We start from the raw sequence: 27,639 nt of genomic DNA on the forward strand, positions 1-27,639 counted from the left end.
AGGTTAAAGTCTCCATAACATGGTAAGTGGTATAAAGAGATGTTTAGGCTATAAAGGTTATGACATAAAAAGGTTATCAAAGCCAGATGATGGGGTTGTTTCCTGCTGAAATGAGCAACTATTACCAACAGTCAGAATATTTAGGGATATTAAACTTGGTCATGATAAGGAATAATTTTGTAACAGTTGGGATTTTCTAAAGAAGGGAGTTTCTATTGAGGGAAGTTCTTCAAGCCTAGGCTAGATAAATGTTAAGTAAGAGGTGAGAATTTTATATGTTGGACTTTTTAATACTAAGATCCTATCATACCAGGGTTTTTCACGTGTACAAAATAAAAAAAAATCAAAAAAAAAAAAACTTCTGAATGTAGAATACTTTTTATTACTTTGAAGCATAATCAAGAAAAATATTTTAAGAATTTATTCTACTCATCACGGTATCCTACAGCCTTAGTACAGTGTGTGACATTCAACACAGCTTCAATAAATAGTTCTTGAATTGAATTGAAAACCCTGGCAGATTTAATATAGTTTCAGGAAAATAATAGAAAGCTAAAGAGGATAAAAGTATAGACAATGATAGTAGAAATAAACACAAAATTATTAAACTTTATAAAATCCCATACAGTGGGAAATATAAAGTGCATCTAGAAAATCATGAGAATTTTTCGAAATATACAAGAAAAAGAATAATTTTATCTGATGCATTTGGGTATGACCAACTATGAGAGAATGTAATTCTAAACTCATAGTATTGTGTCTAGGCAAGTATTAGCCTTTTTAAAGAAAGGAATTATTTAAAGTAATATTTTCCATTTTAAGAAATACATATTTTATAAGCAAACTACACCCAGATTAACAAACCTATTGATTTCTCTATCCAGAGAGTGGACTGGGACTTTGGTTTTATTCTTCCATCCAGACAGGACCAAATACCTTCATTAAGAAGGGATTCACTGTAACTACATTTATTGCAATAAATGTTCTTCTTGGCAGGACTTGGCTATGTGACAAGGGGTTTCCTCCATACGCATCTTATGAAGTCAGTTTCTAAAAGCTATAAATTATTTTTGAGTTTTACTAAAATAAAGTAGTATGCTATTTGCCAGACATGACTTTATTTCATCCAGCCCACAAAAGCAAAAGAGATGAATTTTAGGTTTTATTTCAACATACTTGAATTAACTTCTGTTTCTTTGAATACAGAGGGGATTTCCTCTCACAACCACATACCCATTCACTATTTAGTGGTCACAGGGAAAGAGACCGTTTCATATACTGCTTCTTGTGAAAATATAATGATTGTTATTTACCTATGTTATAGAAAATATGAAAGACATATAGACTTTACCTGAGTTGTAAGCTGCTAAAATTCTACCGGGATCATTAAGTCCTTACCTGATCCTTCAGATCTGAGGTCTATCAGCTCTACCCAGCTTTAAAAGTTTATTTATAAACTGTGTTTTGCCTAGAAAGTATTTATCAGTCTCCTTTGTACTACAGTGCTTCACAAACATGTCTGATCGAAAGAATCATACGGGGAGCTTGCAAAAAATCTGACTTGTGGATGTGTCCCCTGGAGATTATGATTTGGTAGTTTAGGGAGACCTAGGAATCTGTGTTTTTAAGTCTCCCCAAGTGACTCCTAAAATCAGACAAGGTTGAGAAACACTGACTGACTACATGTTGCTCCTTCAGCACTTCCTCTGCACACCATATGGTATTCTGCGCCCCTAAAGGAGGTACACACTCTGAACGATGAGCTCATACCAGGAAGATAAACCCCAGAGCACTGTGACCCTTGCCCAAGAGTTCAGAAGAGATCAATGGCAGGATTTGTTTTGGCTGCATTTAGACAAAATTTATCCAATAATGGTATTAAAAACATCTGCTTTTTTTGAAGCAAATGTGGATGTAATAAAATAAGTGCTTTATTGCAGATGAAAAACTATGTGGAGATGTGAGAAAGGAAACTTGTAACTAAAAGAATAACTCTTAAAGCCACAGTCAAACTCTTGTGATTTAAGTCAGCCAGCTCAGGAAGAGGAGCACCAGTCTCAGGCCCTTTGCTATGCAGTTTCATGGAGAATGCAGGTCACTTTTGCCTTGGTTTCATATTGCTTTTGGATTAATATCTTGCTTGCTCAATATGCAAATTGCTGGTTAATATTGTACCTGTTATACAGTACATGCTTTCAATGAATGATTGTTGAACAAAAGAGGGGTGTGAAATAGATGTTTTGGGAGATAGACTAAAAGTAATAGTTTGCATTAAACATATTTTTAATTTACCTATTGATTTTAATTAAGGTCTTGCTAAGTTTGCAATTCAAAGAGATTTTTAAGAGGAAATACACTTTAAATCTTTCCCATATGTTTTTCATATTCTTAATATATAAAATCAGAGTCTTAAAGATTACAACGCACACACTTAAATGATGGCTTGTTAAATCAGTCTGCGTCTAAATGAGATGAAAAAAAGCTTATGAGACGGAAATAATGAATTAAGTTTTTGACATAAAAAGCAGAGACAATAGCTCTTCTAGTTAAGAATACAGAATGTTTCTTATGAAAGAAATGTTTTTATGATAGAAAAATATTTATTGAGCTTATGTCTCTCTTAGATCAATTTATGTCTTCCATGCAGTGTTGAAAACCTGTTTCTCTTTTTCTTTAAAATACAATTTTTTTTCCAAGAAAGTCTCTTATTTACCTCAGGGAAAGAAAATCAATACTACTACAGAGGAAAAGAGACATTCCTGTTTTCCATTTGGTTCCTTGAAATTGCAGACATTATAATTAACATAAATCTATTACATACTACTTTTCATAATAGAAATCATGATGACCAAATTAGTACATTGTATAACCTCGAACTCAGAAAATTGTTAACGTAGATATGTAGTTGTTTTTTTTAAATTGGTATTTCACCAAAAGTAATTAATTATAGAATGTGTCATTTTCAGTAGCATTTTTTTTTTTTTTTTTTTTTTTGCAAAATATCAGAATTCCACAAAAGATTTAGTGGAAACCCAGCAGAACACATTATTCTGTCTTTATATACAAAATTAATGCTTCAACATTAGGAACTGTGCAGATTTCATAATTTTTTGCTTAAGAGTATTATAATAACACTGATAAAATACCATTATATTAAATTAAACTACTCTGTTAAATAAGAGATGAATGGAGGAGATAATTGTAGACAGACAGACAATAATGACTAGGACACAAGGGCATAGAAGAAAATATACTTAATAATACGTATGAACACTAAATAGTCTCATAGCTGTCCAATCCCAAAATACTAGATTTAGGTTCTGTATCTTTAAGCTGGAAAGAAGCCTGGGGGCATAGAATTTAAAAAATAGGAAAGATTTAGGAACAATATAAAGAAAAATTAAAATAGTACTTTTCTGCTAAGTTGTAAATGAATGCAACTCAATACCTCCAGGAAGTGTTATAGTTTAGAAATAGATTATAAGGAGATTCAAAAAAAACATTGAATAATTCCTAGTGGGTCCTTGCTGCAATTAATATACTTGAGATACTTTGGAGCGAGTATTGACAAGCAGGCCCTGCTACTGACCGTTAGCTGACACTGACATACTGGGTGGATTGAAGGACCGGCCTCTTATGATCCTCTTCATCTCGTTCCTGCTCATTTATTCTTTCTTCAAGCAGCAAAAACCGATGTAAGCCTTGCCAATCATACTTAAACAGTTAACATCTAACATTCATGCTAACCAAAAATCTCAGGGAAAGTGAACAGTTTAGAATCTATGTACAATGTTTTGGATTTTTGTGAAAACATTTAAATAGCAAAACTAGGGAAAGTTTGTTTGTTTCTTCTTAGTGGGTTATGTTGCTTGTGGTGGGTCTTCTTAGACTAGAGTACAAAAAAAATGAAGCTACATGCAGAAGTTGTGTTTTCAGAAGGTACAGCAGTTATCTCAAGCTCTTGGTTAGCATAGTACACTGAAAAAGAAAGATAGGGAATTACCTGGCCACTTGGGTGCCTTTTTTCTGTGCTTGTCTGGGGGTATGCTTTCCTTTGATAATAGACACTCGTAAATACAAGTCATTCAAATGGTGGGAAGGGGAATACTATGACTCCACACGCTTTGAGAGGCTTTGAAATTCAATGTGGTATCTTTATGTTGGAGAGTGGCTGAAGATCAAGGGCAATCAATCCTGATGCTTTTAAATTTATAGACATTTTGGCTGGAGGAGGGAATGGAAAAGATTTATCCTTCTGGAATATTTCATGTCTGCTCTGTCTCTTCTACTTCATCTTTGGATCCACATCCTAGTGGAATAGCAGAGAGGCTGTTTGCAGGTGGATATCAACTGCTGAGTCTAATTATAGCTACTCAATAACAAAAATTCCAAACAAACAAACAAAACAAAAATAAATTCTTCATTTTTGGTCTACTCATATTTCTTTTCATTATAACCTTTGCTATTTTATCACTTGGAGTAAGTAATATATATTTCACCTCTATCTTATTATAAAATCACACCACTGAGAATCTAGGTCATATTTGTTATTATTAATACACTGTAAAAATGCCAAGCATTTTCTATTTGACCTTTTGCAACTCTCTCTCCACCATGCCTCCTACCTCTGTTCTATCTCCTTCATGTTGTCTCAAATGTGGGAAATAAATATCTTTCTCTGTCTTGTTAAAATTAATTATTTCTTCTTTTCTAATTCTTAATGACCTTGGACAGTCTTTTCTCATTTAAGAAGAATAACACACACCTGTTTCAGGCTGTCACAGTCTCTCAGGCCTTTTTGTTAATTGCTGCTGCTACTTCATCTTATAAATTACTTCCTTCTCCCCAGAAAGTGGCATCTCCTCTGAATGAGCTTTCTCTTACCTACATCTTCCTTCTCCTTTTCCTTCCTCCATTGATCTTTTTCTCTTCGTATCCATGATTTCTTCCTTTCATAAATCTTTCTTTACACAAATGTGATTTTATAATCTGAATTGAAATTCAATTTACCTTCACAATTTTTAAAAATGGAAATTGATACGTTTCCAAATTGTCTAGAACTAAAAATGTTCTAATAATAGAACAATAAACATAATAAGCTTAAGAAATATTAACATATGAAATGACAAGTTCCTCAACTTCATACTAACGCTTTGTAATAATTCATAAGTGCATAATAACAACGTAATAAATCATTTTTCAAATTTATATGTATCTAAAAACTCCACTGTATCAGGAGATGTTACATGATTTCATTGGTTTATTGGTCTCTGGTAATATGTAAGAGATTTCATAATTATAAGAAATGATAAATTAGATTGAATCCAACACAAAATTTATAAACAACTAAACAAATAACCCAGGCAAAGAAAAAAGTAACAGTACCAATTTGTATTATCTTTGCACTTACTGATAGCTAGTATATTTTGGAGGCAAAGCAAATTTTCCATGAAAGCTGAAGATTTAGCTTGGTAAGTTATAATGGATTCATTAATGCTAGAGGAAAGAATGTATATAATTAAATAACATTTTATTTACTCAAAGGAAACTAGTAAAACAAATCACGTAGAATAAGTGGGTGTTCTGTGTTGGTCACTGCTTATTAAGATTTTGCATCAAATTACACAAAATATACTTCCAAATATCTATTGATAAATGAATGAATTGGCATTATACATAAAAATTAGAACTCTAGGGGAAAAAAATCCAGAATATATTAGCATAAAATTATTTAAGTCTTTTAAGTTCTAGCTAACCTAACAATTAGTTTGCTTTGCATAGCAAAAATATTGTTTTCCTAATAGTGTTTCCTCAGTAGAACTAGTGGGAGAGGTGGAGGGAAGAAAATCAAGTTGCTGTAACAGAAGAACTGAAGCTAAGGAGCATCAGAGCAAAGCGAATTGCCTCCTTAGTGATTGGGCTGCTTTAACAAATACTAGTTAACACATACAATTGCACATTTCATGGAACTGGAAACATTTCTTTCGTGTGTTAAAAAATTTTCAGGAGACAGAATTTCAAATTACTGACTATATTGCCAAAAGAAGAAGTATTATTAAAAACATGTATTATTCAAATACATTAGACTAATAAGTCTAGTAATCGTACACCATTTATATTCATTTTTTAAAGTGTAAGATGATATAATTTGAGTTATATCGCAATTTGTGTAAATAAATGTGACAAGTCTGGGCTGATCCCCTGCATTTTCGGTAACCAAAAGTCCCAAATAAACTACTATGAAAAATAGTGTCTTGAAATTATGGTAGTTTTAGAAACAATCTACATAAGTTGGCAGAGCTTTGTAAGTTTTGTTGAATTAGTGAATGAGTAGGTAATTTAGGACATATGCAGTGTCTTCTGTTATTCAGGATTGGCTAATTTCCTGAACAAATTAGTTTAAACTTGACTTAATGAAAAAAGAGAAATAGGTTGAAATATACATCTGGGATACCATTTCAATACCTGACACTTTTTCTGCAAGCTAAAGGCAAATTGTATAACTCGCAAAGTCTCAATTTCCCAATTTTTCAAGCAGACCTGGTAACATTTGCAACGTATCAAAAGAGCTTAGGAAGGTTTAATGAGGTGACATATCTAAAATGTTATCTGAGAGAAAATATTTTTATTATCTCTTCAGATAATACCTCAGCTTGACTGGAGAAAAAAAGATACTACAAGATATCATTGTATTATGATAAAGCAATGAACTACCACCTGCAGGAAATTGGCTTCATGAAAGGCAATGACAAAGAGCACATCAGGATTACATGAAATCAATCAGAGGCAGGCAGGAAGAACACAAGCCAGATGAAGTGGAGTCTTTCATGACAGGCAGGAGAATATATCAAAGCCATCCTTGCTAATTTCAAAAAGCCCACTCCCTCCTCTAGAGGTGAGAACATTACTTCAGACAGCATGCTGGCTCTGCTGGACTTCTGTGAAGATGCTACGACTCCATTTGTGGGTTTCTTAAAGAATGATTTAGGAAGGAAAACTGGCCAGCAAGCCTGTTAATTTAGATCATCCGTGGGAGACACTTGAGTGCAAACTTTTCCACATGTATTTCTCCATTAGGAACTTATTTGTAACAACTGAACCTTCACTTCTATATTTTAATTGCGAACTAATCATCTTTTAATAATGTTCTCTCAACTAATTTTCAAAGAAAATGTTAAGTAATTTCTCTTTAAAAAGATACATCCTTACAAACAAAACACTAAAACAACTCATATAAAAGTAGATAATATCACCTAATAGGTACCCACAAAAATTAAAAATTGAATAAATAAGTAAATAAATAAATAATATTTGCTACCTATTATTCTGATTAAAAAAGTAGTTGGTATCTATCCTTGAAAAAAAAAGTGAAATTAGCAGGAGAAACAATCATCAAAATGATGGGTATGATGGATGAGTCATGGTGAGATCTCCTTGAAGGCCAATACTTTTCAGAGGAAGAGCAGATGCTATAATAAGATCTGAATAAATGTTGTAATCCTAAGGTTACATTCAGTGATGAATTCACATGTTCCAAGACCTGTAAGGATAAGTGAAAAGAGTATCCTGAGAAACCTCATGATGTTCTCTGTGCTCAGACAAAGGACTATACCATGAGCATTAGTCACATATAAGCAGATGGCAACAGTGTGATAGAACTATGTGTAATTGGAAGTCCGATAGGTATAAGGATTATTTAAGTGGTTGTGGCTGTGATATTGACAGAGGAGCTGGTGCTGCCAGGGGTTCTGGGTAAGTAAGATGACAGTGTTTTACTTAAAAATTACCAAATTTCCTCCTGAAATAAATACCAAGTGGTAAACAAATTAACTAAATGCATTAAGTACATTTTTATCTATGCCTTCAAACTGAGTCTTTTCTAGTAATAAAGATACTTTGAATTGAACTAAGGGTCAAAGAAAATTTAGGGTAGTAAAATATTATTTTAATTAATTCACATACCTGTAAAAGTTCAACTTAAATATTTTGGTTTAATTGCCAACAGTCTCTAAAATTTGTTAAACAGAAAATAAAATATTTATATTTGTTTATCCAGAGTTAATGTAGCATTTATGAAACATTCAAAGCAAAAGCAAAAGTTCTCTCCTTTGCAGCATATTAATTGGAATCACATTTTTCAGGAAGAGTGTTCATAACAGACAAAAAAGCAAAATTATTTCACATTTTTATAAGATCTTAGCTTACAAAACACTTAGTTCAAGAGAGAACTAGAATACATCTTAGAAATAATCTCTTCTACTTTTCTCAATTCACTGTTCTAAGTTGTCCCTGAGCTGAGCTGAGATAGATTTAGACCACACTCTAGTTCACATAGTAGCAATCTTTTTCAAATGTATGAGGAAAAAACAGACTAATGTATGAGTTTTCTCAATTTCATGTTTTCTCTCATATTTATTTTCTTTTCTGCTATCATTTGTCCTTTAGTAATATTAGTAAACAATAAATGATCAAGCAGCAATATAATAAATAACCTTATTAAAAATGAATATGTGTTGTAAATATTTTGATTATTTGTGGATTTTCTGACATGTGGTGGTGACTTGACTTTGCTCAATTTCTGTTTCTAGTTAAGTCAGAGTAACAGGACAAGATAACAACAACAACAAAATGAAACAATGGATTACAAGGTAATATCAGTAGACATCAGGCAATGAAAATGAGTCACCACTGAGAATTGGGAAACAGATGAGGTAAGCATCATGACTGCTCCCAGCTTACTGCCTTGAGACGGGTTTCAATACCACTTCACAAGAAAGAGAGACTAAGGGAACCTGATGAACCCCCTGAGTTGAAGAGATGGAGCTGAGAGTTCAAGGAGGCTGAGGAGACCAGAATATGTAGGTGAACACACTAGAAAGAAGAGAGCTGCCCAGGAGAAGGAATCCAAAGCTCTGCAGAGAGTGTCCCTCAAGTATTGAACAGAAAACTAATCAGTATATGCATGTGAGTAAACTACCAAAAGACAGGAAAGGAGCCACCTGAAAGGATCAAAGATAATAGTGTTTGGCACTCACGCAGGTCTGCAATGGTGCTTAATCCTTCCAGAAAGATTAGAAAACCTCATGGTTCACGGTATTGAATAGAGTATACAGGAGGGCCTTATCTCAATAATGGGAAATAATCAGATGTCTGCTGAGCATTATTCTGGTCCAGTCTAACAAATCTTAAAAGCAAATTAGGGATCAAACAGTTTCCAAGTGACTTAATGGTGTCTTAGAAAAAAATAAAATAAAATAAAAACTCAAGAAGACAGAGAAATAAAAAAAAATCAGTAACCAGAAAGATAAAAATTATAATATAATATCTGCTATCCAATCAAAAATTGCATGCATGCAAAAAAAACCTGAAAAGTTAGACCCATAACGAGAATAAAAATAAAGCAATGAAAGTCACCCAGAATTGAGGTTAGAATTGGCACACAGGTATTAAATATATATAATTACAGTTTCCTATATATTCAAAAATATGAGTAGACACATAGAGGGTATAAATAAAAACAAATTAAACAACTAGAAACAAAAACTGTAATGAAAACAGTAACTATTCATAATAAAATGTAGAGGGAAAAAGCACACAAAGAATAATGAGCAAAACGTAAGTGAGCTTGGGCAATCATAAGTAGCCTTATATGTGTGCAATTACAGTCACCAGAGAAAAGGATGTGGTAGTGTCAAAACATATGTGAAAAACAATGGCTGAATCATTTCTAAATTTGAAGTAAACTGTGAACTTATAGATCCAAAGGATCAATAAATCCAAATTACCAAAAAAGGAAAAAGAAAGAAAATAAAAGAAAAAGAAAGGTTAAAGAAGAAACTACACCAGGGCACATAAGACCAAATTGCCCTAAATTAGTGATAAAAATAAGAGAAAAATTATGAAAACAGCAAAAGAAAAATACATGGCATATACCATAAAGAACAGAGAGAGAGATAACAGCAGATTTATCATTGAAAAGAATGAAAGTGGGGAGACAGTGGAGCAATATCTTTGAAAGTACTGAGAGAAAACAGCTGTCAGCCAAAAATTCTTTTCCTAGCACACGTATCTTTCAAAAGTGACAGCAGAAAACAGACGTTTCAGACACACCAAAGCTCAAAGAATTTATCAGCAACAGACAGTATTGAAAATAAAATGTTTAAATAAATCTTTCTGATCGTGGAACAATTATACCAGATGAAATGTAAATCTACACAAAGAAATGCAGATCATAGAAATGGTAACCATGGATAAATTTTAATGTTATTTACATCTCCTAAAACTAGTTAACTATTTAAACAAAATTAAAATCAATATAGTGTATAGTTTTTAACATATGAAAAAGTGAACATGTGACAATAAGAAAACAAAGATTGAAAAGACAGAAGTATTGTAATTTACAATTCTAAGATATGCAAAATTATGTATTACTTAACAATATAAGTTAATGGATAACTGGAAATGGATATGGAAAACAAAATGTTAGATTTAAATTAAACAATCACATTAAATAAAAATAGTCAAAACACACCATTTTAAACAGCAGGCTTTTTCTCTTTATTTGACTTGTTTTGAATCCAATGAGGATCGTTTATGATTCCATTTTTATCTTCTTTTTGGACTTTATGGTCATTTGTTTTTATGATTTTAATGATGCTTTGTGGCTTACAGTGTACATTTTTGACTTATGACATGGGTACAATGACTCAATTATGTACTATCTACAGGAAACCCAGTTTAAATATAAAGACAGATTATATCAAAAGTAAAAGAATAAAAAAAGTCATGATAACTCTAATCAAAAGAAAGGTGGAGTGATTATATCAATACCAGATGAAGTGGATGTCAAAGCAAAGGCTTTATTGGGAATAAAGAATGTCATTCTTTGATTAAAAAGTCATCAATTTTTTAAGATGACATAAAAAATTTTAAATTGAATGCAATGAAAATAGAGCATCAAAATATATAAAATAAAAATAGTAGAAATGAAAGGTGAAAATAGATCCACAATTATAGTTGAAGATTTCAACACTCTACCTGGTACAACAAAAACATAAAATGTAGATTACAATATAGAAGACCTGAAAAATACTATCAACCAGATAACTGATGTTTATAAAATACTATACGCAACAGAAGAATTCACAGTTTTTTAAGTATACATGGAACTTTTGCCAAAGTAAGCAATACTCTTGACCATAAAATAAGTCTTCCAAACTCCAAAATTTAAAAGGATTCAAGTCATGCAAAATATGTTCTCTGGCCAAGGTGGACTTAAATTGGAAATAAATCACTGGAGAATGTTTGGAAAATCCCCAAGTATTGAGAAATGAAACAATACAACTCTAAATACCTTATAGGTCAAGGCAAAAATCAAAAAGTATGTTAGAAAGTATTCTGAACTGAGTGAAAGTGAAAACACAACATGTCAAAATGTAGAGGATGCTAGTAAAGCAGAACTTAGAAGTAAATTGTAGCACTAGATCTACACTAGGAAAAATAAAACAGTTCTCAAATTCATGACTATAGTTTCAACCCTAAGAAACTAGAGAATAATAGTAAATTAAACCTTAAAACAGTAGAAGAAAGGAAATAAGGATTAATACAAATAAAAATAGAAAACAGTAAGTAGAGGAAATCAATAAAATCTTAAGATAGTTTTTATTAATGTGAAAAATAATTGATATATCTTATGCCACACTACCAAGGAAAAGAGAGGGATGACACAAATCACCAATATTAGGAATAAGAGAGGTCATATCATTACATATTCTACATATATTTAAAGTATAATAAAGAATACTGCGAACAACATTATGCCAGTGAATTTGACAACTTAGAGGAAATCAACCAATTGATTGAAAAATACAAACTACCAATATTGATTCAACAAGAAATAGATAACTTGAATAGCCGTGTCTCTATTTTTAACAAACTTCCGGTTGTAGTTAACATTCTTTCCATTAAGAAAATTCTAGGCTCGACTGGGCGCAGTGACTCACATCTGTAATCCCTGCACTTTGGGAGGCCATGGCAGGCGAATCATGAGGTCAGGAGTTCGAGACCATACTGCCCAACTAAAAATACAAAAAAAATTATCCAGGTATGGTGACACTTGCCTGTAATCCCAGCTACTTGGGAGGCTGAGGCAGGAGAATACCTTGAACCTGAGAGGCAGAAGTTGCAGTGAGCTGAGATCACGGCACTGCATTCCAGCACTGGGCAACAGAGTGAGACTCCATCATGGAAAGAAAAGAAAAAAAAAGAAAAGAAAAGAAAAGGAAAGAAGAGAAAGGAAAAGAAAAGAAAAGAAAAGAAAAGAAGGAAAGAAGAAAGGAAGGGAAGGGAGGGAGAGAAAATTCTAGTCTCATGTGTCTTCACTATTAAGTTCCACCAAATGTTTAATGAACATATAATATCAACTTTACACAAGTTTTTCTGAAGAGATGAAAAGGAGGGCACTATCAGAGCCCAGAATTACTCTGACAGTAAAAGAAAAACAGAAAGAAAAAAACAATACCTCTCCTAAATATGATGCAAAAGCTCTCTACAAAATTTTAGCAAATTGAAGCCAACAATAAAAATACATAATACATAATTGCCAAGCTGGGCTTATTCTAGGAATGAAGGTTTAACATTAGAAAACCCATCAATGTAATTCATCATGTTGGAAGACAATTATTAAAAATCCATATGATCATCTTAATAGAGAAAATGGTGTAGACAAAATCCAAAACCTGTTCCTAGGGAAAATTCTCAGAAAACTAAGAATAGAAAGTAATTTATCCAACCAAGTGGTTCTATGAAAATATGCAGCTAATATTATATTTAATAGTGAAAGACTGAATAACTTTTCCATAAGATCGAAACAAGAACAAAATTATAACTACCCTCAACACTTCTATTTAACATTGTACTGGAGGTTCTAGCTAGTGGAATAAGTTAAGAAAAAAGAAAAAAAGCATGTCCATTAGGCAGAAAGAGGTAAAACTGTCTTTATTTGTAGATGGCATGCATGTACATATAGATATTGTGACATATCTACAAAAATCTACAAAAATTAATTTAAGAGTTCAGCAAGGTTTCAGGTTACATAATCAACATACAAAAATCAATTGTATTTCTAAATACAATAAATATCAAAAACTAAAATTTAAAATGTAGCAATAACCTGAAACAATATGAAATACTTAGGGATAAATCTAACATGTAGAAAACTTGCACACTGAAAACAACAAAATACTAAAGAAATAAACTAAGGAACTAAAAAAATGACAGATGTATTATGATTGTGGTTCAGAAGACTCAATATTATCAACATGTTAGCTCTTCCTAGGGTGATCTACAGGTTTAATGAAATCTCAGTCAAACTCACAAGAGGATTTTTTTTGCATGTGTGTACCAAACTGATTCTAAAGTCCATATAAAAAAGCAAAGGCCCTAGACTAGACAAACCGACTTTGAAAGAGATAAACACGACTTGATTTAGACACTTATATAAAGGTATAGTAATCAAAATGGTGTGGCATCAAAGCAAAGACAGAAAAACAAATAAATGGAAATAATAAACCAGAAATGTATATATGGACAGAGGTACAAAAGAAATTCAGCTGCTAAAGAATTATAATTTTTCAACAGAGTGCTAAAAGAATTAGATGTCTATTCGTATGTGCCATGTAGAAAATCTAGAAAATCAAATGTGTACTAGAACAAAATTTAAAACCTAAAACTATAAAACTTTATAATAAAATCATACAATAAAATCTTATGACCTTGGGATAGGCCCAGATTTCTTACATATAACACTGAAAGTATAACCCATAGAAGAATTAATTGATAAATTTGTTTTATCAAAGTGAAAAAAGTCTACTCTTTGAAACATCCTGTTAATAAAATAAAAACCAACATTATAGATTGAGGGAAAATATTTGCAAATAATATATCTAATAAAGAATTTTTACTAAGAATAACAAACTCTTAAAACAATAATAAGAAAACAAATCAATAAAAATTGCGCAATGATTTGGAGGCTTCACCAAAGAAGATATACTACTGGCAGAAAAGCATGTGAAACAAAGTTCAGCGTCATTTTTCTATATGAAATGCAAGTTAAAAAGACAATTATAAATTACTAAATATGTTAGAATAGCCAAAAGTAAAAAGACTGACCACATTTAATGTTGGCAAAAATGTGAAGAAACTACAACTTACCAATGCTGTTGGTGAGTAAGTAAAATGATACGACCACTTTGGGAAACAGTTTGGGAGATTCTTAAAGTGTTCAAGTAAAATGATATAACCACTTTGGAAAACAGTTTGGGAGATTCTTAAAGTGTTCAATATAGACTTACAATAGCATTTAGCCTTTTACTCCTAGTCATTTGCTCAAGAAAAATGAAATTACATGTCTATAACAAATACTTCTATGCAAATGTCAGTAGCAGATTTATTTGCATTAGTGAAAATCTAGAAAATACCAAATATCAATTATCAAGTGAATGAACAAACAGTGGAAAAATTTGTGCGAGGAAATACTACTTATCAATATAAAGAAAGAGCTATTAATAAACATACCATGGATGAATCTCAAAATTATTATGCTAAGTTACAAAAGCAAGACAAAATTGCACATACTGCATAGTTCCATTTATTTAAAGTTCTAGAAGGTGACAACAAATTTATTTTTATAGAAAGCAAATGAGATTGCCTGAGCATAAAGTAGGGGAAGGATTAGTGAGGAATGAAAGGAAGGGATTCCAAGAAGGCCCTAGGAAACTTTTAGGAGTGATGAATATCTGCATTAACTTGAGGGTGGTAATATCCTCACAGTTGTATACATATGTCAAAATTTATCAAATTGTACCTTTTAAACATGTTCATCTCATTGTATTGTTTTTAAAAAGGAAACAAAAGAATTTTTAAATTTAGACAGTTCAGACAACTGGACTGTCTGGATTAGAGTATCTGCTTTCCTAGTTACCAGTAATGTGACCCTAGGCAAGTTACATAACCTTTCAGTGTTGGCAAAATGGGTATAGTTATAGCAATTAACTATTAGGTAATTCACACATAGTGCGTAGGACATTGCGTCACATAATAAGGACTAACTCAGCATTTTCTATTGTCACCAATGTTATATGTTTTTAAAGCAATTAAAATATCACACTGCCTATAAATATTATTCTAGATGTTGTAAGGAGAATGCAGAAGAAATTATGGGAAAAAAAGCTATTCATCAGGAAAAAAAAAAAAACACCACCTTGAGAGAAATGTCCACAGACGTGCTCATATACAACTACACACAATGAGATAAATACAAAATGCAGCAAATAACTTTAAGGTTTTATAGTTTGGATATTAACTAAAGAAAGAAAAAGTACTAGGCAATACTACATTTAAAGTTATCCTTGGAATAATGATTTGAAAACTAATTTTCATGAATTCCATTACATACTACTCAGGAAAAGAAAAATCTAATGATAATGTTATTGTTACAGAGAAAGAAAATAGTTCTACCATCATCTGAAATGATTTGTGTGCATATTTCAGTGACAGAATTGCAAAAATAAGTATCATTTAAACTATGATATAGATAAAATAACATATAAATAAAATACAAAAATAATATAAATATATTCTTTATTATAATCTAAATGAAAAGTAGATTTTAATCTAAAGGTAAAAGAGTCTAAATGAAATTCTTTATTATAAGCGAATGCAAGTCAACATTTGTAGGCTTTATCAGTTTTTTCTGGCCAATGTGTGTAACTTGTACACATTTTCTAAAGTCTTGATTTTCAAGTTATATGTTTTAATTTATATACAACTGAAATAATCACATCTTCTTTCCTCTTCTTTCCCTTTCTACATTAAGACTTTTGCTTGCCATATTTTCTCACTTAAATATATCTCTTTTCTCTAACTATAATCTTAAGCATCGCTTCTCCAGCCTATAACAGGTTTTCTCCTCCTTTGTGTAAAAGGAAAGCAAAATGGACCTTATTTTGTGAATTCCATTTTGTTTTAATTAGAAAGATATTGATACAACTCTAAAATATACTTTGAATGTTCTAAATAATGGGACAATAACACTGTTTTTTTTTTTTTAATCCCTTTACCAACAACATTTTGCCAGTAGTTAATTATATTCCGTTTTTTTCAGCATTGTTTCCTTAAGAGTTTTCAAAACGATGGGGAATATCATAAACTGCCTTTTTAGGATACAGAAACACAAAAGGAAAAAACCATCTCCTTGTCAGTCACAATGTTAACACTAAGCAACAGCTCTGCAATATTATTCCCACCAAAAATAGATGTCTTAGGTTGACAACGCAATGTAATATTTTTGGGGGATTTAAGAGTGTGCCACAGTTACCACTTAACAATCTTCTTTTCACTGAGTGTCCATCCTATAAAACGCACTGCAGTGATAAGGGACTAAGTTAATCTCCTAGATTGTCTAATAAAATGTTATTGTATTGGAACATATTTAGTAAAATTATTTTCCTTTGAACAATAAATCACCTAGTTGTAATGAAAAATAAGATTTATTTGGTGCATACCTGTGGGTAATAGTTGAGTATTTTCTTCTTGTAGAAATGACTTTAGTCTGGCATGTAGTAGGGATTTAATATGTGTTTACTAAAATATTAAAAGGAAAATAGGGCATACTTATTTTAAGGAGTGTTTTGGTTAAATATTATAGCTTTAGAAACATGAGTTATGTTATTAATGACCCTCTTCTGTGTGACATAAAAAGCAAGATTATATCAAATATTAAACACTAATAGGTCATTTTGCACTAATAATAACATCCTACTTCCTGAAAATTAATGTACACTGTCATTACATGTATATTAATAAACTCTTATTTCAACAGCTTAATAAGACAGATGGATAATAGACACAATTTTCAATATAAGCAGGTTGAACAACAAACAGCTACTTCCAGGTATTACTTTTACTTTGCCAATTCTAGAAAATACTAAACAAGAGTTCATTTTTGTATTCAGTTTCACTGAGCAGAACAGCTCATTGCTTCTAGTAAAATGATATTGGCATTTCGATAATTTCTGCAAACTTGAAAAATTATCAAACATGTTTGGTTTTCAAATAACAAGGAAGAATTACCTGTTATATCTGACTTACAATTTACCAAGTCTTTACAAATAGTGCTGGCTAATCAGCACAACAATAGTGTGGATGGGAAGTGCACAAAGAAGGATAATGGAAACACTAGGCCCTGATTGTTCTATTAAAATGGGAGCAATTCATCACTTAGCACCATTAGGCACTGATAACTTGGACTGTGTAAAGAAGACCTTTCCGAGTTTTCAGTGTTCTTCAATCAACACAATACACTGGTAAATAAAAATGGGTGCATCTGTAATAAAATATAGATACTGGTTGCTGAAGGGAATTATCAATTTGATAATTAGTCACATTTTACAAAACATTAAAATAATATATTATGCAAAATTAAATCACACTGAATGGACCAAATGGATATTTTTCTATTTACTGTATTTCATTATGGCACTGATAAATAGCATATAATTTGTAACACTGTCATTTAATAATTAAAATGACTTTTATTATTTTGTTTACTGGTTTCTCATTTCTAGAGACTGTAATTTTGCCTTGTGATTAGTAACGAAGCTCACTCAGCAGCTCCTTCTAATAGAACTCAGCATGGACAATTTTCCACACAGATTCAATCTCTGCCTGAATCACACTAATCCTTTGATTGGGCTCAAGGAAAGGCCTGGATCCCTGTAGAGTTCCTGATGCACCGACTATTCATAAAAATAATAACAAGGCACCAAGCAGTCAGAAATGTGGGCCTTGCACCTGTTCTTTGCCCTAGTGAAACGAGCCGCAGGATAAGTCTTGTTGATTCCTCACTGGGACTAGATCTCACTTATTTACACTGGGAACTGAGGGCCTTTTGCAAAGTTTGAGCCTAAGGTTGTAGTTGAGAGAAGCTTTTGATGATCATAACTCATTCCTCTCTCTTCAAAAAAAGACACAGAAGGTTACTCTATATGCATATCAAAAGCACACACATAAGTGTAAACACATACACATGGAAAATAGCTACAGTAAATACAAACAGGCAAGGTGCTTTCATATTTTGCATGTAGGCAAATATTGAAACAGATTTTCTTAGTGACAATGTTTTTGATAGTTCAGTAAAATTTAAAGTTATGTTAATACTTATGGATCCCCAGGAACCTATTTAGACCCTATAACCAGTCACCATGGTTGTCTTATGGAATAAAACATTGTTTTGTACAGTATGCTTCTTTATAATTAGGCAACCAAAGTAGTCAATTTTCCCATGTCTGAAATATTAGTTTCTCTTCATTATCAACATATTGATAATTTAAGACACATTGTAGTTAAGATTTGTTAGTCCACAGTAAGATGATCATTAGAACACTAGCTTCTTGTTGACAAAATGGTACTCATGCAAAAAATGCAGGACATGATTTACTTTATGAAAACTGTATTACTCGTTCAGGCAACTAACAAGACCAATATAATTCAGGGGTTAGAAAATAGGCATGAGAATGTCAAAGATGCAGGTCCTAATGTTTAGTGCACCTGGAGTTGGTCCTGGCTCATGCATAACCCCTCCTCACATTTCTCCAAATAAATATTCATCATGGTTAGCAAGTTCATTTTCTAATGCATTTAAATCCTTCTGAAACGGTGAATGGGAAAAAATTGTTTTTGTTGATCGTAGAGCACTCTGATATTTCATATCCAACTTGTTACTTTTAAGGCTACTTTTTGGAATACGTTCAGTCTCATTCATACAGACTGATTTTGCTTGTTAGACTATTGTAAAAAGCTAAGTGTTCTGTTCAATATATTTATTTTAAGGTAAAAAGTTCACATTTTTTCCAGTCATATGATAAATATATGGTAATATTTATCTTCAATATTTTATTTTAAGAATGACCTCAAAAACAGTTATCAAACAACCTTTACAGAGGAAAATGTGATTTTCATTGCTGCGAGTATGGCATTCTGGATAGCCTGGATGGAAATTCAAAATGAAACAACTGAAATGTCAGTTAAAGTATTATTTTAAAAACAATGCTAAGTTGTCATAAAAAGAAGAATCCATAGAGCTAAAAGTAACATGACAATAGTAACCTTGAGCGACAAGCAACTGCTAAAAGTAGGTTTGCATCTAGAGGGCTGTAGATAACTCTAGAAACTTTGCATTTTTATTTTAGTAATGGCATGGGACATAGCAGAATATAAAGTGTAATGCTTACCTATGCAACACAGAAGAGAGATTAGAGTGACTGGTCTACATTAATTTTATCAGGCTGAAGACTAGGTAAGCAAAGTATCTCTCACATAAGGAGGCACCAAGTCTCAGAAGTTTTGTAGGGACTTCTGCAGTTTTGCACCTCAGGTGCCTAGGTTACTTCAAATTACACCAGGCCTTAATCTGGGTGCTAAGTGGAAGGGAAAATATCTCTCCAAAGAATAAACTAGCTTGCCAATCCATGGGTTTACATTGTGAATTCACATCAACTATAAAATCTAACGATTTCAAGCCTAGAGTGGAATGATGTGGAATGGTCCCTTGTAGGCAGTACACTCAAGTGATTGTGGAAACCATTACAAATCCTCTCTAAAGAAACTCAGCACTCATGAAGATAAAATCTAAAGAAAATGAGCCATTCACGATCAATGCAAGGTAACAGTTCACCATAAGACAGAAAGAGTAGAAACAGCCAACGGCTGATTCAGACTTTTAAATAAACAGATATTGGCGTTAGCAAAAGTAGGAAATAATTAACAAATTTAATAAATGTTTTAAAATTCTAAAAAACTTTAAAATGTGAGAAGTGATCAGAATGCTATTTAAAGCAAAAATAATAGATTTGAAATATAACTAAATAAAATGTTAAGAATTTTTGAAAACATGATAATTGCAACTAAAACAATGCGTATATTAACCAATAGATGACACGGTGAATGAGAACAAGGATGCAATGCAATTTTTCATAATTCAGAAGGCAGAAATAAGAAAAGGGAAATGTTTTAAATAAGATAATGGTTTGAAAACATGAGGATAGACTAAAAAAGTCTAATGTGTGAATAATTGAAGTTCTAGAATTGCATCAGAGAGAGAACTTAGAAGACAATATTTAAAGGTAATTAGCAAATGAACTTTCAGAATTTCTTATGGCAAACACAAATTCAAAAAGCTCAAAAAGTTGAGAAGTACTAACAAAAAAAAAAAATGCATGCTGCACGCATCTTAACAAAAATGTAAAATATAAACAAAAAGGGATACTATCTCCAAAAGTACAGATAGAAGAACATAGACCATGAGCAAAGACACACCATTAGACTGAGTATTAACTTGAAAATGGCAGAAAAGGAAGATTGAAACAATATAATATTTTTTAAAATATACTGAATAAAAATAATTTCAATCTAGGATTCTATATCCAGTAAACTATCTTTCATTAACAAATGTAATGATATTTTCAGATACTTAAAAATGAAGTAATTTTGTAGCAGTGACAGATTCTTACAAAAGCAAATTTTAAACCATATCATTCTGATGGAAGAAAATGGTTCTCAATGAATATTTTTAAAGCTCTCTTCAAATTCATGATTAACCAGAGAAACTCTAACAGCAAACTAAGACATCATTTCACATCGACTAAATATGCAAATAAGACATCATTTCATATCGACTAAATGTGTCTAGTATGGATGAAAATCTACGACGACAACAAAAATTATTTTCTATGGCTGTAAAAATGAATACATCCATCCACTGAGTGAATATCATCATCTAGAAGAGTTGACAATACAATAACAGAGAAATTCTCACACATGTACATATATATAAACACATTCAGATACATATGTGTGTATATATATATACATATATACACATACATGTGTATTCATATATGCATTATTTAAAACAGTAAAGTAATGAAAACAAACCAAGAGTCCATTCAAAATACAAAATATCAAAAGAGACATGCAATAGACTATTATACCTCAGTGAAGATAAAGTACAACTGCATGCATCAACATGGCTAAATGTCCAAAACTAATACTGAGTCAAAAGAAATTCATAGATGAATATATGCAATATATTATTATATACATTTCAAAAATAGGCAACAGTTAATAATATACTATTTAAGTATACATACAACATAAATCTACAAATAGTAACAGTGATTAACACAAAGGTTGGCATAGTGATTATTTCTTGGGGAATGAGTAGATAGTAACTGTTAGATGAAGAATGCAATTATTTCAGCACACATAGGGACTCTAAATATGTACTAGTAATTTACAGCATTTAAACTATGTGGTGAATACACATCTATGCTTTTTAAAATTTTACTATTCTTTAAAACCTGCCTACATATTATATATAATGTTTTGTGTAACGACAAGTTTCAAAAAATTACAAAAATTTCTATGGAAGAGCATGTTCTTGCATAAGGGAAAATGTTAAATTTTTGTTTCACATTCCACTTGCCTGGAAGGCAAAATTGAAAAGCAGAATGAGAACAGAACTGCTTACTTTTAAGAAAAATTTAGCAACACTAGCTTCCAAAGAACCTGGTCTTTAAGATTATTGCCTAAGAAGAAGAAGGAGAAAACGAGAAAGGCCTATTAATTTAGGACACCAACTTTAATGAAATCATAGCTTTAGAAGTGTATTGAAGTACAATTGATAAACCATTCACCTATTAATGAGAATACATTTAATCAGGAAGGTTTTTTTTTTTTTTGGTAATGTACAATGAATATTGATAGCAGTCCTGAGGGAATCAATATTCTGTGAGGGGCTAGGAGTAAATGCAGGTACCAATTTACAGTGGGTACTACTAATTGACTTATCAGAGACTGAATTTAGCGTGTTTTGTTTTGGTCTAACAATGTTTTTAAAACGGTGCTAACATTTAAATATTGAGACATTTATATATATAATAAACCTATATATTAAAATATCTATATAAATAGATTTTAATATATAGATGCTAAATATATGTTTTATTAAATCTATTTTATATAAAATCTACATATATTTTATATATAGATTTTAAAATATAAATTTTATATAGATTCATATAAAATCTATATAGATTTTAATATACAGATTTATTTTCTTTTATAAAATTAGAAGGCCTGGCTACAGTATGTGCCCCTATTCTGTAAATGACAACAATTGGCTAAACCTGACTCACAGCCACACATTCTATCTGTCCACAGTTTAGTAGACACCCCACCACTCTCTCTTGTGTTACCTACCTGGTCCCTAAATCACTTTAGACCCTGGAGCATTGAGAGAAAAGAGCAAAGGAAAGCTGCATTCACTCTGAAGGAGAGATCTTTTATATCAAGAAGGCGTAAGTAAAATGCAGGTGTCCTAATGAAAAGAAAAAACAAATCCGAATTTATTTATAGAGTTCAGAAGAAAAACTAAGACAAACAACTTAAAGCTTACATTTTCTTAGATTCCTGAATGTGAAAACAAACAAACAAACAAACAAAAAACCATTCACTTTCCTCATCAGGGTACTTCATTTTAAGCAATGACATTACAAGTAGCATTTTAAATCTTAAAAAAATAAAAGTTTCCTAATGCATTTTTCTAATAGCTATTAATGTCAATTGCCACTTACAGTGTTTAAGTCCTATTGTTTTCCACAAATGTTCATTGCAAATATAGATTATTCACTGTAATATTGTTTATAAGGATATATGCACTTGCTTACAAATCGAAGTGCCAGCTATAATCCAACAGGTTTCTCCACTTTCTTCAAAACCTGTTCTGTACTTGTTTTCTTTCATCTCAGTAAATACAATTTCTTTTCTACTAGTAGCTCAAGCTGAAATTCCCGATTGCATATCCTCATGCACGTTGTTTCCCTCACACACCCTGCAACACTATTTCATCCTACTGAACCTACAGTGGCTGGAGTCACCCAAAGTCAGCAGCAGGGCAGTTCCCACAAGGGAGTGCCCCAAACCATCCTGAGATGGGTCTGATTAGGATCCAAAGAAAGATTGCTAAGCACCAGGCAATTAGACCAAAGCATTTATTAAGGAGACTTACAGAGTACTGCAGCATTCCGCGCTACAGAGGGCAAGAAAAAAGGGATTTAGTCTCCCTCGGTATGTCCATGGCAAGGAAATTAGAGTATGGAGTTTTGATGAGAGTTGAAGGAATTTGGCACAGGGCCTGGACCAGTTTCTTTCACTGTTTCAGACAACAACCTAAATGCCTTTATCAGTGCCTCGGAACTTTCAAGCCTGCTGGGAAAACTTGCACCTGGCTGGATCACAGAGCACTCAAGGCACTGAGTGATTTGCGATTTTCGGTCAGAACACAAGATGGTAGGGGAACCTCAGGAGATCCTACAACCACTTTTATCAGAAACATTTTTAAATAGAAACTAAAAACTCCTTGCAATCTTCACTATTCTTGCTTACTCCAAACCATCATCATCTCTAACCCGCACTTTCTGAGTAGTTCAAAGACCTAACTGGCATCATTAAGCTAGCTCCACTAAAGGCTGTTAGTCAAACATTAGTTATATTGTGTCACTTTGCTGCTCAAAATCCTTTTTTTTTTTTTTTTCACACACTTCATTAATTCCAAAGTACTTTCCACATACTATAGTTTTTAAAGCCCCTTCCCTTCCTATTACCATCTCAACACTCATCTCCCACCACTCTCTTCTCCCTTCACTCAGTCTACTCCCACACACACTGGTCTCAGTTCCCCTCAACAACAAATACTGTCCTGCTGCAGGGCCTTTGTCCATGCTGTTAACTGAGATCCCTTTGACTCTATTCCCAGCTTACTCCAGCTCTCTGCTCAGACAGGCAGTTCCTGACCCTCCTATATCAATAACACCTCACCCATATTGTTGCTCCAAATCTCTAAATTGCTTTAGGCCTCTTCCCAGTGTTTATCATCACTTAATGAACTCTGTTTATTTACAAGTTTATATTTCTCTAGTCCATCACCCTCCACTTCAGTGTAAACTTCATGTGGATTGGGCTTTATTTTAAACATTTCTGAAAAAAGTCACAAAAATTGTGCCTAGTACATATTAGAGGATGAATACATTATTGTCAAGAGAATAAAGAGATTATAATGGAGTTTTAAAGCAAAGTTTATTTGAATTTCACAAGGAGTGAACTACTATAAGGACTATTATTAGGGATTTCTACATACATTTTTGTCAGTAATTCAACAGGTACTACATTGGAAGAAAAAGTGTATATCTTAAAGCTAAATTAAATTTAAATTGAGACTGTATCTTGATTTTCTGTAATGATACATGAAATGATTAGTGATATGAAGTTCTCTTTTGTGGGTCCATGTATTTCAGAAAAGATAAGACACTGACCAGAACACTAACACCTATCTCTCTGGAGTTTACGTGTCATTATATTTAGATTGAATGGAGAAAGCCAAGTTAATATTAATGTTTTCAAGGATAGCTTGCACATGGATTTTAATCTGAGCATGAGTTAGCCACTCTTCTAGCTGTACAAATAAATTATGTCTAGTACTATTTGGATTTTAAGTAATAGGAAACTTGGGGAGCAGGGAGAGTCTGCCTAGTTCCTTTGGGCTCTCTAGAGCACAGGTACGTTTGCCTACTATGAACACTCCCTGCACTCAGCCACTGATGAAGAGACCAGGGTTGGACCCCCACTCCAAAAAGCTCAATTAGATTTTATCATCTGGCAATTTTAAACTGTGCTAAGGCATTGTAGTTTATTCTAGACTGGCTTATTGAAAGAAGAGTTAAATTGAAAACACTGAAGTGATTATCTTCTGCTTCTCATGTAGAATGAAAAGCAGAGGAATCTTATAGAAAGACAGAATAAATCAAGAGAGAGAAAGATGAAAAATAAAGAATAAATGTTATCTCTCACCTTGATGATATTCTCCTATTGCTGCTAAGAATCTAGGTTACATTTCTGTACTTAAGTTGCATGAGACACACCTGTAATCTTATAAATTTTAAAAAATTACATCATTTAAACATTACTCACTTGTTTTGCTTAATTTATTCTCACTGGATTTCTATTACTTGAAAATTTTTTATCAATGGGAATCCAAATAAACACCAATCTCCTCTTAGCAAATCTTTTAACCAACCATTCATGCCTTAACTGTTAAATTTAAATAGTCAAATTAATTGCTTGTATCTTCTTCTGAATAAAAATTGGAAATAATAAAATATAAACAGTTTCTTATAAATAAAACGTTTCTGTCTTCTGAAAAATTTACTAGCAGGAAATATCCAACCTATCAGTCTTGAAGGTTGTCTAGCAGAGAAAGGTCATTTTTGAGGACCAAGTGAGGGGTGCAAATAAAAGGTGGGGAAAAATAAGTCTTTTGATTTCATATAAAAGTGTTGTTTGTATCCATAGCTAACTGTTTTTTTCTGTGAGAAAGGACAGAAAACTTGAACATATAAATGATGAGATTCAAATTCTCTGAAAGTAAATTGTGGACATTTTGATTCAAGAGTACTTTCATTCGGATGTAACTTGTTCTGGTTGAAAAGTCTACTTTTAGACTGAAATTTAAAAAGAAAGAAAAAAAGAGAAAAGGTAAAAGATACTGAGCAGTACAACAGCCATCATCTACAGAGAACCACAGTCTATGCAGTGTACCTTGAGATTTCTCAGAACCATTAGGAATTCCAAAATGCTTTCATTTCTGATTTTTTTTGCTATAAGTTTCTTGTTTTAGTGTAATGAATTTAAATTTGTTTTCAATTATTTAATCTGTCATCTTAGGAGAAATTATTCTATTTTCCTACATCACATAGCCAGCAATTAGACCTGCAAAACAAATTATCTTCTCTTCTTATTTGCTTCACAATTTAAAAAGAAAAAAAAAAAAAAATCAATGGTCTTACTTGATCACATGAACTGAGTTTTATTTAAATAGCTTCCGAAGTGAAAGATTACCTACTTTATGATTTATCTAATCAACAAAATCTACATATTTGTCTAACAGATAAAGTAATTACACAGGGTTTATATTATTCAAGTTACATAACTATCAACTATAGAGAAACATCCAGTAAAACAACTGATATTCACAAAATACTACAGCCCTGTATACAAAGAGCTACCCATGCACAGATGTATATTTCTCATTTCTTCTTAACAGTAGTGTCTAATTCTGGAATTGGGACAGCCTCCTGATTTAATATGCAGTGTCTCTGTGTCATCTAACTCTGGCCTCATTTGCAATCACTGCTTCCCCTGGAGCCACAAGATTACGTCATCCCTGTGGAGTCTAGAATAATACAGTATTCTTGTATGAAAATAAGAGGACTTGAAAAGCTTATGCAAGAGCCACATGGGGCTTGAGAGCCTTTGAATAAGTACCATTACTCCATAGGGACTGTAAGACTGTGGGGATATTCAGCATTTGTATCTTATTTTTAAAGTGAGGTCACAAAGAAGAGGCTAGAATCTCTTAATTGATAGTAAGCAGAAAGCTCTGTAAGTCTTAATTGCTTAAAAATTGTTTTGACAAAGAAGCAATCACATATTCTAAACATTGTGTCATCTGTTGGAAAGAATTCCCGTTGTGGAAGCTCCTACTCTGCACTTTTGGAACCCAGATGTGTCTCTGACTGCCCAGGTGGTAGGAGTTTTAAGATTTTCTCCCTAAACACCACTTTCATAACTGCTCTCTCTCCTTAATTTTGCACCTTTGAGGAAGTCCTGAAATTAAGGAAACCAAGTCCCTAAGCCTGCCATGTACAGTTGGACAGCAATGTCATCTCAAAGCTCAAGCCAACTTAGGAGCCTGGGGAGATGATAGAGAACTGAAGTTTTGACATGCAATGGACCTTAGGATCTCTGTGACTTGTCAATGGCTAAGCTATATTGGGAACAAGAAGATCAAATCAGTTTTGGTGAGGTTTCCAAAATTTAAAGAACCAGAATCCTCAAACTGAGAAATTGTGTTGGTTGACTAGACTTCATTGTGATCTGTATCCATCTGCCAAGTGTTGGAACCAGCTGTCCAAAGCAAGGGTTGGGGAGTAGGGGGGGAGGTGCTCTGTGTGTGAGATGTCATCCTCTTCCAGGGATGCCAGTCCTCCTAGAGCCAAAGTTATCCCCTGCAGCCATGATGGCAGAACGCCACAATGCTGGGATGACAGCTGCAGCAGCATAAAATGTCTGATTGCTCTCCCGGATGAATAGTGCTTCCTTGTTCTTAATGACACCAGATGGCACAGCCTACCCGGGGATACTCAGGATGCTGGGTTTGCCCATCTTATGAGGAAAACTAGGAGAAAGAAGACAGAGTGCTTGGGAGAATCTGGAAAGAGTGTTCATGGTAGAACAAGAGAAAAGGTGGGTTTTCTCTATTGTGGGAATGAAATTCTAGCACAAGTTTACCTTCTTCAGTTTTTGGAGTTTTTCTTTTTCAATTCTACCACATGATTTATGTATTCATTAACACGAGTTTGGAAGCAATTTAAATGTGTATTAGCGCAAGAGATAGCAAACAACACACACAAAAAAACACATGCAGAAAGGCAGGGATTGCATTTACATCTTTAACTAAACTGGGAA

Source organism: Rhinopithecus roxellana, chromosome 4 (assembly GCF_007565055.1).
Source record: "Rhinopithecus roxellana isolate Shanxi Qingling chromosome 4, ASM756505v1, whole genome shotgun sequence".
Classification (NCBI taxonomy): Eukaryota; Metazoa; Chordata; class Mammalia; order Primates; family Cercopithecidae; genus Rhinopithecus; species Rhinopithecus roxellana.